This window comes from Jaculus jaculus, chromosome 1, assembly GCF_020740685.1.
Source record: "Jaculus jaculus isolate mJacJac1 chromosome 1, mJacJac1.mat.Y.cur, whole genome shotgun sequence".
NCBI classification, from domain to species: Eukaryota; Metazoa; Chordata; class Mammalia; order Rodentia; family Dipodidae; genus Jaculus; species Jaculus jaculus.
Genome location: NC_059102.1, coordinates 160,836,716 through 160,848,777, shown reverse-complemented (window position 1 = coordinate 160,848,777; position 12,062 = coordinate 160,836,716). Strand labels below are relative to the sequence as shown.

The following is a 12,062-nucleotide window of genomic DNA, read 5'->3' as shown; positions in this document are numbered from 1 at the left end:
CATAGCTCTCTGCCTGCACTGGGTAGCCAAAGCCTCTTTCATTAGGAGACACTAGAGGCAGCCCAGCAGAGGAGCCTAGAAGTCCTGGTGGTCAAACCTGCCTTCCCAGCCCTTTCCCTGCAGCTAACTTGCTCAGTGACCTGGGAAGAACGGTTTCCTCCTCTGGCCTTGTCTCCTCTATAACATATGAGTAGTGGGTTTATGTCTTCTTTGGACTGAAGGGCTTTAAGATCCTGTATCCTTGGTCAGGTGTGGCGGCACACGCCGCAGACATAGGAGGATCTCTGTGAGTTTAAGGCCAGCCTGGGACTACGGAGTGAGTTCCAGGTCAGCAGGAGGCTAGAGTGAGACCCTGCCTCAAAAAAAGAAAAAGGATCCTGCCTCTTGAGAACTCTCTCACACCACTCTAATTGCCCTCCTGCCATGCCTGCCTTCTACTGCTTGCTAACTGAGTGACATCAGGCAAATCATTCAACCTCTCTGTGCTTGTTTTTTTCTTTTTTGGCAGGATCTCACTCTAGCTCAGGCTGATCTAGAATTCACTCTCTTCCCCAGGCTAGCCTGAAACAGCCATCCTTCTACCTCAGCGTCCTGAATGCTAGGATTAAAGGCCTGAGCCACCACACCCAGCTCTCTGTGCCCTGAATTCCTTCTCCTTTCAACAAGAATAAAAATTGGAGCCGGGCGTGGTGGTGCATGTCTTTAATCCCAGCACTCGGGAGGCAGAGGTAGGAGGATCGCCATGAGTTCGAGGCCACCCTGAGACTCCATAGTGAATTCCAGGTCAGCCTGGGCTAGAGTGAGACCCTACCTTGAAAAACCAAAAAGCCAAAAAAAAAAAAAGTGGAGGGGCTGCAGAGATGGCTTAGCAGTTAAGGTGCTTGCCTGCAAAGCCAAAGGACCCAGGTTCAATTCCCCAGTACCCACATAAGCCAGATGCACAAGGTGGCGCATGCATCTGGAGTTCCTTTGCACTGGCTGGAAGCCTTGGCGCTCCCATTTTTTCTCCCTCTCTCTCCCTCTTTTCCTCTCTCAAATAAAAAAAAAAACAATTGGGGGGGGGTTGAGGTAGGGTCTCACTCTAGGTCAGGCTCACCTAGAATTCACTATGGAGTCTCAGGGTGGCCTCAAACTCACAGCGATCCTTCTACCTCTGCCTCCTGAGTGCTGGTATTAAAGGCATGCGCCACCACACCTGGCTAAAAATGAAATATTTAAAGAAACCATTCCTGGGCTGGAGAGATGGCTTAGCGGTTAAACGCTTGCCTGTGAAGCCTAAGGACCCTGGTTCAAGGCTCGATTCCCCAAGATCCATGTTAGCCAGATGCACAAGGGGGCGCACGCGTCTGGAGTTCGTTTGCAGTGGCTGGAGGCGCTGGCACAGCTATTCTCTCTCTCTCCCTCTTTCTCTGTCTGTCACTTTCAAATAAATAAATAAATAAACAACAACAACAACAACAACAACAAAAACCATTCCTTCTCACAGGGAGTTCTAGAATGCTGTTCACCCAGCATAACGGCCCTTGCCGTCTTCATCAGAACAGCTGTGACTACTAACATGTGGCCCTCAAGACTGAGCCTGTTGCCCTTCCCTCACAGAAGGAGGGACTGGGGAGGATTTGGGGAAGCCTCTCCCTTGTATGCCTGCCCGCTAGCTGTTTGTAATGCTGCTCCACCTGCACGTGGTCTCAGAAGGTGCTAGAATATATAGTGTGTGAAAGGTTAACTGGGAGGGGGACTCCATCTTTGTAGCTATGGGAGGGTCACCATTCATGCTGGGGGGACTTTCCAGTGATGGGGCTGTCTTGGGGCTCAAGCTCCTGTCATCTTCACTCATGCTCTGAAAGGAAACCCATTAAATTCGTTGATTGTTCAAGTTATTCTTCAGCAGACTTGTACTTTGGTCTGTTGTTGGGGCTCCATCTGGGGCGAACAGGCGTTTCCTCACATCTCCTTCAGGGAAAAAAAAAAAAAAAAGTACAAGGTTGTTGCATTCCTAGAGTTAATGCATGCAAAACACTGCGGTAGTTAGTGACTCTTGAGTTTTTGCTAGCCAGTTCCAGAGAGTACACCCCTGTGTGATTAGAGTAGGTTCTGTCCTTGAACCTCAGCAGCTTCCTCTGGGAAATGGGAACATTAATGAAGAGTCTGGGGAAGCAAAGGGCCAAGGCATATACATATTGTGCCCAGCTAGGGCCAGCCCAGGGAAGCACCTGTCCCAGGAGAGCCTTGGGGAAAGCCTGGCACTTAGCCAGGCATATCCTCAGCTCGACTTGGCTATGCCTGGATTTTGGCAGGACTGTGTGCCATAGAGAAAGGACATTAGGATCAGAGAAAAGTCAGCTCAGTAGGCCACAGACAGTGCTAGGCTTCCCAGGAGGGGTTCCCTTGGTGCATGTCCTGTGCAGGGATGGATGGAGAAAGAAAGCAGAACCTTGGGATGACTCAGAAGGCACTATGATGCAGAGAAGAAGTGACAGAGCACTGAAATCTCTCTATCACAACTTCCAAGGCTCAGGGTCCATTGCAGAAGAGGTGTCGAAAAGAATGTAAGAGCCAAAAGAAGGGTAGGACTCCTTACAACACACTCCACCAGACTTAAAATGGCCTGGATATCCATGACCTCACAGTGCCTGACACTACCTACACAAGACCATCATAATAGGAGTAAAAGATCATGACATCAAAATAAAAGAGACTGATTGGGAAGGAGAGGGATTATGATGGAGAGTGGAGTTTCAAAGGGGAAAGTGGGAGGGAGGAAGGGAATTACCATGGGGTATTGTTTACAATTATGGAAGTTGTCAATAACAAAACAAAGAAAGAGCTGGTCATGGTGGCGTATGACTTTAAAGGTGTGCGCCACCATGCCCGGCTTTATCTGTTCTTAAAATAAAAGGACAACATGGATTTTTAAGTCAATGAACAGGAAACAATCAAAACTATCTTGGGGGGTGGGGGAACTAGAGGGATGGCTTAGAGATTAAGGTGCTTGCCTACAAAGCCAAAGGACCCAGATTTGATTTCCCAGGACCCACATAAGCCAGATGCATAAAGTAGTAAATGTGTCTAGAGTTTGTCTGCAGTGGCTGGAAGCCCTAGCATGCCCATTCTCTCCCTCTCTCTCTCTACCTCTCTCTCTCCCAACTAAACAAATAAATAAATAAATGATTTTTTTTAAGTGCTTTTATATGGTGCTTGCCTGCAAAGCCAAAGGACCCAGGTTCGACTCCCCAGGACCCACATAAGCCAGATGCACAAGGGGGGCACATGCACCTAGAGTTTGTTTGCAGTGGCTAGAGGCCCTGAGCACCCATTCTATCTCTCTCTCTCTCTGAATGTATTTCTGTATCTCTCTCTCTCTCAAATAAATAAATAAAAATAATTTTTTTTGTGTGTGTGTGTTTTTCAAGGTAGGGTCTCGTTCTAGCTCAGGCTGACCTGGAATTCACTATGAAGTCTCAGGGTGGCCTCGAACTCATGGAGATCCTCCTACCTCTGCCTCCTGAGTGCTGGGATTGAAGGTGTGCAACACCACGCCTGGCTAAAATAACTTTTTTAAGTGTTAAAAAAAATTATCTGGGAGGAAAAAAAATAATTTATTGACACACATAACTGAAAAGTGCAGACCCAAGGCAAGCTGCAGGTACAATTTGATCAGGGGCTTAAAGCCATCCCTGGGATCCAAGCTCTGTCCCTCTCCCTCTTCTTTCTTCCTTTCCCCTTCTCTCCCATTTCCTCCTCTCTCCTCCCCTGCACTCATTTGATTCACTCCTTATGATCTCCTTACACAGCAGCAACAGCTCCAGCCCTTGCATCCTGAAGCCCTTAGGGAGAGTGTTTACCTCTCTGACCCAGAAGCTTTTACAAGTCACATTGGTTCTAAAGAGGTCACACGCTTGTCCCTGAACCAATCATTATGACAGAGGCAGTATAAGAATTTAGTTGGTGGAGTCCAACTTGACTTGCCTGGAATCCCATGGGAGTAGAATGGATTCTCCAACTAAAATGGAAGCTGCATCTGGATATAGAATAAAATGCCTGGTTTGACCCCAAGCATGGCCAAAATAAAAAGTAAAGATAAGGCCTGGCGTAGTGGCACATGCCTTTAATCCCAGCACTCAGGAGGGAGAGGTAGGCAGATTGCTATGAGTTCGAGGTCAGCCTGCACTAGAGTGAGACTCTAACTCGAAAAAAGCAAAGAAATGAAATAATAACGCATAGGCTGGAGAGATAGCTCAGCAGTTAAGTGTGCTTCCTGCATGAGCATGAGGGCCTGAAACTGCCTAAGTTCAAATCTTCAGAGCCCATGAAAACAGCTGGGCATGGCCCCGTGTGCCTGTAACCCTAGTCCCACAAAGGGGAGGAGAGACCAGGGAATTGCCCAGGCTCCAGTATCAATAAAGACACTTTGGCTCAAAATAAGAATAGGTGAGAAATTGCTGAACATGATGGGAGTGTTCTGCCCCATCAGCTCTGGTCACTGTAGGCAAGCCCATAGGATGTCACAAGGGCACATACACGTGCATTCAACACACACACACACACACCCCAAACAGAAGCAATTAACAATAATAATGCTGCTGATGATGATGATGGCTGGGCATGGTGGTATACACCTTTAATCCTATCACTCAGGAGGTAAGGGTAGGAGAATCACTGTGAGTTTGAGGTCTGTCTGGAACTACAGAGTGAGTTCCAGGTAAGCTTGAGCTACAGTGAGACCCTACCTCAGAAAAACCACAAGAGCCGGGCGTGGTGGCACACACCTTTAATCCCAGCACTCAGGGGGCAGAGGTGGAGGATTTCCATGAGTTCAAAGCCGCCCTGAGACTACATAGTGAATTCCGGGTCAGCCTGAGCTAGAGTGAGACCCTACCTCAGAAAACCAAAACAAGGGCTGGAGAGATGGCTTAGCGGTTAAACGCTTGCCTGTGAAGCCTAAGGACCCCGGTTCAAGGCTCGGTTTCCCAGGTCCCACGTTAGCCAGATGTACAAGGGGGCGCACGCGTCTGGAGTTCGTTTGCAGAGACTGGAAGCCCTGGCGCGCCCATTCTCTCTCTCTCCCTCTATCTGTCCTTCTCTCTGTGTGTCTGTCGCTCTCAAATAAATAAATAAATAATAAAAAAAAAGAAAAACAAAACAAAAACAACAAAAAAGTTATAGTAATAATATTAGTAATAGTAAAGTGTCTGTGGTCACATAGTCCCAAACCTTCCCCAACCCAATTCCTTACTGCATTCCTCTTCCCTACCCTGAACATCTAATAGGGACCCCAGGGCCAACATATGCCATATGGTCACTCTACCCTACCTGCTCTGCATTCTAGTTCATGGAAACTCCAAGTAGACCACAGCTGGGCTCAAACCTTCAGCAACTGGGGACTCTTTTCCCATATTACCTGTGGCTCACTTCCACTGGCCCTCTGCTATTTACTTTTCATCCCACATGCAGGGTCATGTATCTAACATTAACATCAAAAACTAGACTCCTGGGCTGGAAAGATGGTTTAGCGGTTAAGGCACATGCCTCTGAAGCCTAAGGACCCAGGTTTGATTCTCCAGGTCCCATGTAAACCAGATGCACATGGTGGCACATGTATCTGGAGTTGGTTTGCAGTGGCTGGAGGCCTTGGCATGCCCTTTTTAACTCTCCCCCTCTCTCTGTCTCTAATAAATAAATAAATAAATAAATAAAAAGTTGGGTGTGGTGGCACAAGCCTTTAATCCCAGCATTATGGAGGCAGAGGTAGTAGAATTACCATGAGTTTAAGGCCAGCCAAACTAAAAAATAAATAAATAAATAAAAAGAAGAAGAGGAGGAGGAAGAGAAGGAGGAGGAAGAGGAAAAGAAGAAGAAAAACAGGTCTATCCAGCTCACAGTTCTGAAGATTGAGAGGTCAAGTGACCTTCTGTTGGGGGCTCTTGGCAATGTCCAGAAGTGGCATAGAGCATTGCATTGGGAGAGGATACATCCAAACTGGATTTGTTTTGTTTTTCAAGGTAGGGTCTCACTCTAGCCCAGATTAACCTGGAATTTGGTATGTAGTCTCAGGGTGGCCTCGAACTCACAGTAATCTGCCTATCTCTACCTCCCAAGTGATGGGACTAAAGGTGTGCACCACCACACCCAGCAGTTAATGTGTTCATAAGGGTCACGCCTCTGTGGTCCAGTTATCTCTGAATGACCGACCCCTTGTGGGTCCCGACTGTGATACAGGAAATGGGGTTCCTTCCAATGCAGTAATAATTTTGGGATGTTTCCAAATTCTTCTCATGAATTAAATGAATGAAATCCACAGGGCAGAGAATAAGGTTTGGAAATATTTGATTATAACTTAGTTTTAGGAGGGAGACACTTAAGGAAGGGAAGCTTAAGGGAAAGAAGGAAGATATAGCTCTTCCTGAAGGAGGCAAGGGGGGTTTAAGGAGTCCACCTCAAGACTCATGTTGGGGTCTTTTCTGTGAGTCCCCTGTATGGACAGCTGGCCTAGTCAGTCTGGTCTTGAAGTGAGGTGTCTGGGATCAGGACTTCTGGAAAAGGGCAATCTTCTTAATTCTCTTGGAATGGCCTTCTGGGAAGGGAGTGAAAGACTTCCTAAGGGGATAGCAATAAGGAAAGGCCAGACCCTTAAGTTTCCGATCTGTAGTACAGTAAAATGATCTAGATTTCGCCCTAAAGGCCCAAGGACAGTTCCTGTGTTTAGCCAAGAGAAAGCTATACACGTTGGGTCTCTGTCACCCCTGTCACTGTTGGAATAAACTTCATGGTAAGTTTTGGTAGAGACATTCAAACCATAGCACCAGTCTTCTTGTCTCTCTCCTTTTTGTAAATATTTTATTTATTTGGTGGGGTAGGGAGAGAGAGAGAGACAGGTAGAGAGGGAGAGAATGGGTGCACCAGGGTCTGTAGCCACTGTAAACAAATTCCAGTCACATGAGCCACCATGTGCATCTGGCTTACATGGGTACTGGGGAATTGAACTTAGGTCCTTAGGCTTTGCAGGCAAGTGCCTTAACTGCTGAGCCATCTCTCCAGCCCTTTTTGTTTTCTCTTTAACATATCAACATTCGATTCCACTGCAGGACCTTTGCCGTTCCCTTTGCCTGAACTGCTTTTCCTAACTGCCTGCCTCACTTCCCTCTAGCTCTGCTCCCTGACTGCCTCCTTGCAGAGGCCTTCTCTGACCTATCAAGAACAGCTCTCCCAGGACCGGGGCTATGGCTCAGTGGGTAAAGCACCATCTGTACCAGCATGGAGCACCCAAGTCCCGGAAGCCATGTAGAGCTACACACAGTGGTATGAGTGTCTATAATTCCAGCGTGCCAAGGTGGAAGTGAGAACCAACACCCATGGGCAGATTGTTTTCTGACGTCCACATGTGGGCGTGCACACACACACACACACACACACACACACCCTCCACAGCATTCCTTCTTCTTCTTTTCTTCTTTTTTTTTTTTGTTTTTTGCTTTTTGTTTTTTTGAGGTCGGGTCTCACTTTGGTCCAGGCTGACCTGGAATTCACTATGGAGTCTCAGGGTGGCCTCAAACTCACGGTGATCCTCCTACCTCTGCCTCCCTAGTGCTGGGACTAAAGGTGTGCGCCACCACGCCCCCCCCTCCCTCCCACACACACCTGACTGTCAGCTCTACAGGAACTTGGAATGTGCTTTACTGCATCCCCAATGCATATGGTAGGTGCATAGTAAATACTGATTTAACAGCCTTTGCATTAATAACTCATTGAAAGAGGCTTTAGCTTCTAGAAGGACTTAGGGAAGTTCATGGATGGAAACTTCTTAGCTCAGACAGGGGAACTGGAGGTTTTTGCTGTTCCTCTCTAAACTGAATTTATTGGCATGTGTGTGCCCTGTTCCAGACTTGTAAACAAGCATCAATTATTCATTCAGAAAACATCTATCAACCTCTGCTGTGTGTGAGAACATGGAAGCCCTGAGCCATGAAGCGTCTACCCTGCAACCATGTAAACCAAACAGAAAGTGTGCAAGAAAGGAAACCAGCATGTAAGATACCAAATGGCTCAGCTATGAGCAGTATTTGCATAGTGACAATAATGTAATTGATGGTCATGGTGGAAAACACCTGTAATCCCAGCACTTGGGAGGTAAGAGGGATCAGGAATTCAAGACCAGTCTTAAAACAAAAGAAAGAAAAATGCTGGGTGTGGTGGCACTCTTCTTTAATCCCAGCACTCTGGAGGCAAAGGTAGGAGGATCGCTGTGAGTTTGAAGTCACCCTGAGACTACATAGTGAATTCCAGGTCAGCCTGGACTACAGCTAGGGTTGGGGCGGGGGGAGCTGGAGAGATGGCTTAGCGGTTAAAATGCTTGCCTACAAAACCAAAGGACCCCAGGCTCGACTCTCCAGGACCCACATAAGCCAGATGCACAAGGGCGCACATGCATCTGGAGTTCGTTTGCAGTGGCTAAAGACCCTGGTGTAACCATTCTCTCTCTCTCCCTCCGTCTTTCTTTCTCAAATAAATAAATAAGTATTACAAATATTTTTAAAAAGCAAGTAATGTAATCAGTGCATATTTATTACACCAAAAGTTATGATGTGGCTCTGTTAAGGAGATGGGGGAAGAAAAACACATGTGTATGTGGTGGAGGGGAAGAGGGAATGCTAAATGTTCACCTTCCTCAGTTTGAAGTCAATGGACATCTTGACATCCATATTTGAAAAGCCAAGAAAATGCAGTGCAAGTGTGTCGTCGAGAACTGTAGAGGTGAACCCCAGAGAACACAGCTGTCAGCGTGGCTGCTGTGTGAAGGGCAAGGCCACTGGTTCTCCTCCTAAACGTCTGACTCTTTGACCTTCCCAACTAAGTAAACATGCTGCTTTGAGAGGAATGAAAAGATAAATTTAATATAGATTTATGAATCATGAAACTATGGTCTCATAATTATAAGGACTACCTGTTTTAGAACTAATATTGCTTTTTTTTATAAATTTTCAGACAGGGTCTCCTTTAGCCCAAGCTAGTCTCAAATTCAGTATGGAGCCAAAGATAACCTTGAACCGCCTACCACTACCTCCTGCATGCTAAAATTATAGGTGTGTAACACCACACCCAGCTAGAAGTAGTCTGTTTCTTTGTGTGCAGTGGGGGGTTGTAAGTGTGTGGGTACATGTGCATATGCTTGGGTATGGGACCCAGAGGCCAACGCTGGGATTCTTACTCAGTCATTCTCCACCTGATTCTTTGAGACAGGATCTCTCACCAAACCTAGAGCTCACAAATTCAGTTAAAAATCTGGCCAGGGCTGGAGGGATGGCTTAACGGTAAGGCATCTGCCTGCAAAGCCAAAGGACCCAGGTTCAATTCCCCAGGACCCACGTTAGCCAGCTGCACAAGGGGGAGCATGTATGTGGAGTTCGTTTGCAGTGGCTGGAGGACCTTTTGCGCCCATTCTCTCTCTTTCTCTCCCCTTCCCTCTTTCTCTGCCAAATAAAATACAAATAAAAGAAAAATTAAAAAAAAAAAAAAGAAGAAGAAGCTAGCCGGGCATGGTGGTGCACACTTTTAATCCCAGCACTCGGGAGGCAGAGGTAGGAGGATTGCTGTGAGTTCGAGGCCACCTGAGACTACATAATGAATTACAGATCAGCCTGGGCCAGAGTGAGACCCTACCTCGGAAAACCAAAAAAAAAATAAAAAAGAAGAAGAAGAAGCTGGCCAGTGAGCCCCAAGGATTTCCTATCTCTGACTACCCAGTGCTAGAACCACAGACATATGCTACCACGTCCTGCACCTTGTATGGGTGCTGGAGATTGGAATGCAGGTGATTGCACTTGTGCAGCAAGCACTTTACCCACAGGACCGTCTTCCCAGCTCTACCAGGAATCTTTTGAAAATCATTTTGAAGAGCAACAAAGGGGCTGGAGAGATGGCTCAGTAGCCAAGGCACTTGTCTATCAAGCCTAACAAACCAGGTTTGATTCCCTAGTACCCACGTAAAGCCAGATGCATAGTGATGCATTCATCTGGAGTTCGTTTGCAATGGTTAGAGGCCTTGGGGTGCCCAAATTCTCTGTCTCTTCTCTCTATCTTTCTCTGCTTGCAAATAAATTAATATAATTTTTAAAGTTTTTAAAAAATATTTTTAAATTTTTATTTATTAATTTGAAAGCAGAGAGAGAGAGAAGAGAGGCAGACAGAGAGAGAATGGGCATGTCAGGGCCTCTAGTCACTGCAAACGAACTCCAGATGCATGTGCCCCCTTGTGCATCTGGCTTACATGGGTCCTAGGGAATCAAACCTGGGTCCTTTGGCTTCGCAGGCAAATGCCTTAGTCATCCCTCCAGTCCAATAAATACAATTTAAAAAAAAAAGCAACACAGGAGAACAGACAAAACTGGAATATGATCTAGATAGGAGATCATGGAATGGTATTACTAGCATAGTTCCTGAATCTAATGGTTATGAAAGAGATACTCAGGCCATGCATGCTAAATGAAATTTTCCAGTATAAAAAGATGTGATGGGGGCTGGAGAGATGGCTTAGCGGTTAAAACATTTGCCTGCAATGCCAAAGGATACCAGTTTGATTCTCCAGGACCCAGGTAAGCCAGATGAGCAAGGGGCGCATGCATCTGGAGTTCGTTTGCAATGGCTAGAGGCCTGGCGCACCTATTCTGTCTCTCTCTCTCTCCTTCTTTCTCTCTCAAATAACTAAATAATAAAAAATATTTAAAACAAGATGTGATGGGCTGGAGAGATGGCTTAGGGGTTAAGGCACATACCTGCAAAGCCTAAGGACCCAGATTCGATTCTTAGGTCCCACATAATCCAGATGCAGATGGTAGTACATGCATCTGGAGTTTATTGCAGTGGCTAGAGGCCATGACCATTCTCTCTCTCTCTCTCTCTCTCTTTCTCTGTCTCTAATAAATAAATAAAAATAAAAACTTTTTTAAAAAGATGTGATGTTTTGCCACCTATTACCAACAAATTTAGTATAGCACACATATATAGTATAAGCCACATATGCATATATATTTGCATGTAAATAAAAAGAAAGCGCATTGTGGTAGTTTGAATGTGATAGTTTGAATGTCTAGCCCCATAGACTTAAGTATTTCATTAAAATTGAGATAATAAGAGCTGAAGAGACGGCTCAGCAGTTAAGGCACTTGTTTGCAAAGCCTAATGGCCCACGTTCAATTTCCCAGTACCCACATAAAGCCAGATACACCAAATGGCCCATGCATCAGAGGTTAGTTTGTAGTCTCTAGAGGCTCTGGCACACTCATTCTCTCTCTGCTTATAAATAAATAAAAATAAAGTTAAAAAAAGAATGGGAGTTGTAGATGGCTTAACAGTTAAGGCACTTGCCTGCAAGGCCAAAAGACTCAGGTTCCATTCCCCAGGACCCATATAAGCCATATATGCACAAGGTGACACATGCATCTGGAGTTCATTTGCAGTGGCTAGAGGCCCTGGCACACCCATTCTCTTTCCCTATCTGCTTTTTCTCTCTCAAAAAATTAATTAATTAAAATGAATGGGATAAATAAATAGATAAATAGGGCTGGAGAGATGGCTTAGCGGTTAAGGCACTTGCCTGCAAAGCCAAGGGACACAGGTTTGAGTCCCCAGGACCCATGTAAGCCAGATGCACAAGGTGACATATGCGTCTAGAGTTTGTTTGCAATGGCTGGATGTCCTGGTGTGCCCATTCTCTCTCTCTCCCTCTCTCTCTTTTTCAAATTAAAAAAACAAAGTGCTTGCTTTGACAGCACATATACTAAAATTGGAACGATACAGAGAAGATTAGCATGGCCTCTGCACAAGGATGACACAAATTCATGAAGCATTCCATATTTTTGTTTAATATAGAGGGAAAAAAACCTGCCAGGCATGGTGGTATGCACCTTTAGTCCCAGCACTCATGAGGCAGAGTTAGAAGGATCACTGTGTGTTCAAGGCCACCTTGAGACTACATAGCAAATTCCAGGTCAGCCTGGGCTACAGTGAGACCCTACCTCAAAAAAAAAAAAAAAAAAATCAACAAATGCAGGCAGGATCCTTCTAGG

At 45.8% G+C, this 12,062-nt stretch overlaps 1 non-coding gene across 1 annotated transcript; it reads left to right on the top strand.

The window, feature by feature from the left end:
* Positions 1-11,749: 11,749 nt before the first annotated feature.
* On the top strand, positions 11,750-11,854 carry LOC123458158. The gene has a single exon (XR_006635456.1). It is a non-coding gene; the product is annotated as a U6 spliceosomal RNA (small nuclear RNA).
* The last annotated feature ends 208 nt before the right edge of the window (positions 11,855-12,062 follow it).